Source organism: Lactuca sativa, chromosome 6 (assembly GCF_002870075.4).
Source record: "Lactuca sativa cultivar Salinas chromosome 6, Lsat_Salinas_v11, whole genome shotgun sequence".
Lineage (NCBI taxonomy): Eukaryota > Viridiplantae > Streptophyta > Magnoliopsida > Asterales > Asteraceae > Lactuca > Lactuca sativa.
In genome coordinates, this window is record NC_056628.2 from 180247120 (window position 1) to 180251703 (window position 4584).

General features: G+C 33.1%; 1 long non-coding RNA gene across 10 annotated transcripts; it reads left to right on the plus strand.

Annotated features, from left to right (window-relative positions):
* The first annotated feature begins 924 nt into the window (after positions 1 to 924).
* LOC128126737 (uncharacterized) lies at positions 925 to 3785 on the plus strand. Of its 10 annotated transcripts, XR_008224875.1 has the most exons (6): positions 925 to 1303; positions 1381 to 1456; positions 1560 to 2325; positions 2440 to 2498; positions 2770 to 2858; positions 2932 to 3784. It is a non-coding gene; the product is annotated as an uncharacterized LOC128126737 (long non-coding RNA). The 10 variants fall into 10 exon arrangements; XR_008224873.1 differs by having other exon boundaries at positions 1560 to 2498; XR_008224871.1 differs by having other exon boundaries at positions 1560 to 2858; positions 2932 to 3049; positions 3293 to 3783.
* The last annotated feature ends 799 nt before the right edge of the window (positions 3786 to 4584 follow it).

Consider the following 4584-nt stretch of genomic DNA (forward strand, 5'->3'; position numbering starts at 1 on the left):
CATGGGCCTGCACACCCGATTCATGAGATCCATGAACGCTGCCGATGCATTGGTGAGTCCGAAAGGCATCACCACAAACTCGTAATGCCCATAACGAGTCCTAAATGTCATCTTCTGGATATCCTCCTCGCAAACTCTCATATGATGATACCCAGATCTAGGGGTGTTCAAAACCGGATATCCGAATTTTCGGATATCCGAAATCTCGGATAGTAGGTTTTTGATATCCGAATCCGTATCCGAATTTTCGGATATCCGAAAATTCGGATACGGATCCGGATATTAGAACGGATATCCGAAATATTTATGTTTTAAATTGCAAAATTCCACTAACAGTATATTGATGTTCACAATTAACGGCTTCCAATCCATTAAATAAATTAATTGTATTTAGGTAATATCTAAACTTCCATTACCATCAGTGATATGGATAATTCTTTCTGTAAATGGTCTGTTATTATAGGCATTACATCAAAGGTATACATAATCTTGTACAAAAATATTAACAGAATCATGGAATTCACTCATTTGTCTTTAAATAAATAGATAAATACTTATATATGTAGTAATTAAGTTGAGAGGACGAAAACTTAAAAAAGAGGTTTGTTTAATCTTTTTATGTAATTGAACCGATCCCATTAAACAATACCAACTAGACAATAAACATAAACAAATAAAACAATTCAAAGCACATAGATGTAACTTAGCCGAAGACCGTCACACAAAAATCATTAATATATATATATTAAGATTGTGAAAAAAAAGAACAGTAAACTGCAGGAGATTTGGCAACAATGGTCCCTGTATTATTGTATAAATGTTAAAAAGTTTGGTCCCTCTATTGTTGTTACGTATTATGTCGCTGGTCTATTTGATTTGCAAGGGGTTTTTTGTAAATTTTTTCCACCGCACCAAACCTTTTAACTTTTTTTTTTTCTGATTAATTTCCTTTTATTTTTATAGATCGGTCCCTGCTACGTGTCACCCTTCCCCAACAGATGAAATCTTCCGCCGCTTCACATCTGCTTGCCACGAATCTCTTTCCACCGTCTGTGCAATTTAGTTGGCCCCTTTTCTACTTCTATTTTGTTCTGGATCCCTTCACCGCCATTCTTCCGATCTAACCCATCTCGCTGCTCACTCTATACACTGCACCTTCTCTCCACCGTTTCTCGACCTTGCTGTTCCGGTGAAGCAACTACTGATGACGATCGATTCACTGTCTTCACAAAATCGACTAGAAAATCGATCCCAAAGTTCCTCTTCACAAAACCGACCAGAAAATCGATCCCAAAGTTCCTCAGTACGTGTTTCACTGTGTTTCATCCATCATTCCGTCATCTTTTTCCTCCTCTCAATTTTATTTGTTGCCACTTTCAGATCAAGCGAGCGTCGGAAGAAGACCGACTCAAAGATTTCCCTCACTGACCCCTTTGCTTCAATCACCGAATTCCAGGTCTGTGTCGCTTAATCGGATTAACTTATTCTCGCTGATTGAACCCTGAGATTTTAAAGGTTTCAAAGATTTTTCCCTATTTTTTTATTTGTTTCATTCGCAGGTTCCAAAGATTTTGTAGGGGCTTGAATGCCGGCTTCCATCGGTAAGTGCTTCTTCCCTATCTTCTATTCCATACTTCTCTATCCATTTACCAAAGGTCGATCATCAATTTGGACTTTCATTATCTGCGCTGTAATTTGTTTTTTGTTTTTTAATGATTTAGTTTCGGAAGGAGCCTTTTTTTTTGGAATTCTGACTTATTGAGTTATGGCTAGGTTTACTGGGTGGGTTTCATTTGTTGTTATTTAGGTGACGATTTCTATAAAAGTTTGTTATGGAGGTTTACATATTGTTATAATTATCAATTTTTGGTTGTACATTTTGAAACTTAAATTCCAGGACTTATGCAGAGGGCATAAGGTATGTAGTGAAAATGTTATATATTTGCATTTTTGCTTGAATTTTTGTTGTCGGGTACAGAATTGTTTAGAGATTTTTTATCCAGGAATGAAGACCTTCCTGGAGATTTAAACTCTGTATGAAGGTTTTATGAATACTTATTTTTGTACTTTTTTCAGGGTTAGAGGACATTTTAAGGTGTATAGGTGGACTGGTCGTTGATGAGGAGTGACAGGGTGACCCTATCAATCCTTTCTTTGAGTTCCTTCTACCCCTCCATACGCTCCTCCCAACTGGTTTTCTCCGACGTTTCCCCACCTGCCAGGTTTTATTCTTAAAATGTTTCATGTTTGATTTTGCTTCTTCTTTGCACAACCAACTTCAAGATTACAGAAGGTTTATATAATACGCTACAAATGTTTTTTTAGGTAATTTTTAATCTTCTGTTTTTAATTTAACCTAATTACAAGATGTGTGGAATTCTAATATACTGCCTCTATTTGAACTTTGAAATCAACAAAAGGTGTTATTTTTTTGTGTAGAACTTTCATGTACATGTCTTCGTTATGAAGTAATTGGGGTGTGTCGACATCAATTACAGGTATCATTCTTTTGTATGTTTTTATTTTCACATAATCTTCATCTCAATTGCACACCAAACAAGGTTTACGAAGAAACATGGCCCTAAAACCTTATATTTCTCAATCCAATTCATCTTTGTGAAAATTCGAACAACATTTTAATTAACAGTTGGAAAGTAATTAGATATTATGTAGTCAATTTTCCTAATGTTGTCCAAGATTATGTTGGTCTTTTTCTGGGCACCATTTACTCTGTTCCACCATATTGAATGAAAAGATTTCCTGTTGCAGCATTTCTCATCATTGTTACAGTATTTGACATTGATTGCGTTACTAATTACCATTACTAAACATCTACCTGATGTAGAGGATCACCAAAAGTAAGTTTTTAAAATATGGAATTTTAATATTTTTCCATTTTTTTTTTAAATTGATTATGATACCGTTCTCCAGGTTTCAAATTTCTACTTTTGCAACATAACTTAGAGTAAGAAACACTGGTTTATTAGAATCCGAGCTTATTATGGTGAATTACATTGGTTCAATAGTTGCAGCATTCTATTTGACTCAGGTGAACTTTTTATATAAAAGGATCTAAAATAACTTAAAAGGGCAAAAGTTTTTTTTACATGGTCTAAGGACCAACAAAGCCAGATAAATTTGGTAAACAACAGGAAGTTAAACAAAGTAACAGGGATTTCATATTTATTTTTCCTATAGTAGAATTTAAAATTTTGTTTTACCATTTTATGTTATAAGTACGCTGCTTTTATTAATTTTAATTTTAACATGTTGAATTTGATTTTTTTTGCAGGCTTTGTAAAAACAAGGGTAGACAAAGAAAGCAGATCAAGTAAGGCTCCTCATGCCTTGCCCCTTTTCCGTTATGTTATTCTTTTTAGTTATCGGTTCAATTTTTTTATGAGCAAGGGTGAAATTTGTTTACACCAATGTTTCACTTGAGATTTTTCTATTTTCCTTTTCTTCAAAACCTCAAAGGCATGTTGAAATTAGTTAGTGATTTGTAATTTTCCAAGAGAATTAAAATATTTATCACTTACAGATTCAATACATAAATATAGTTAGATGAATTTTTAGGAATTTTCTTGAATTGTCACAGAAAGGGAATCTCATTCCTTGAGATTGAAATGAAAATTTTGCAAGATGTTTCAGATCTTAGCAATTGGTGAGTAGAATTCCCACATTGTCCTTATCATGAATTTGATCATATTAGATGTCGTGTGGTGATGTGAGAAGTAAACAATGAAAATAACACCGGGAACCAAAAAAATACATTCCGACCCATGCAAAGCATGGGTCTCTTCACTAGTTTATTGTAAATATCATTGATATTATGATGAATGTCTTCATTTGAATATGAAGATAAACAATTTTTATTCAACACTTTCGATGATGGTTTCATGGTAGTTTTAAATAATGAGGTTTCATTGAGATCTTCGATGTATACATTGATTTGTCTATAGTAACTACAATCAATCCTCATAATCTCTACCAGTAACTTTATATTTTCATGAAGACTCAAGATATGAACCCATGAACAAATAGAACATTGTTTACGGTGGTGATGAAAAAGAAGGGTTTGGTGGTTGTTAGTGCCGAAATACCAACATCCTTCTTTTCAGATGCAACCATATTTGGTTCCATTGCATATTTGTTTTTTGATGTGTATTGGACTCGAGAATAAATCAAAAAATTAATGAAAATAAGAACATGATGATGTAAATATAACTTTAATCTCTTTGTTTAGATGTACAAATCTTTCAAAATGATAGCTCAAATAACACATAATGTTATGAGCATACAAAGGACCAGAATACTTAACATAAACACCAAGATATACACCGATGTATAGGAACAAGATGGTGTAATCTATCTGTTGTTTGTTCCATATGTTCAAAAATGGTTATAAAACGATATTGCCAATAATATATGATCGTATATGGTCATACCAATAACAAGTTAGACACCAACTCAATATTTATAAGAATTTGATACTTGATAAATATTAATATTCCTTAAACATATTATAAATATTATTGAATATGATTCCTGATATGAAATGCGAATTATAAATTCTAATTGTTC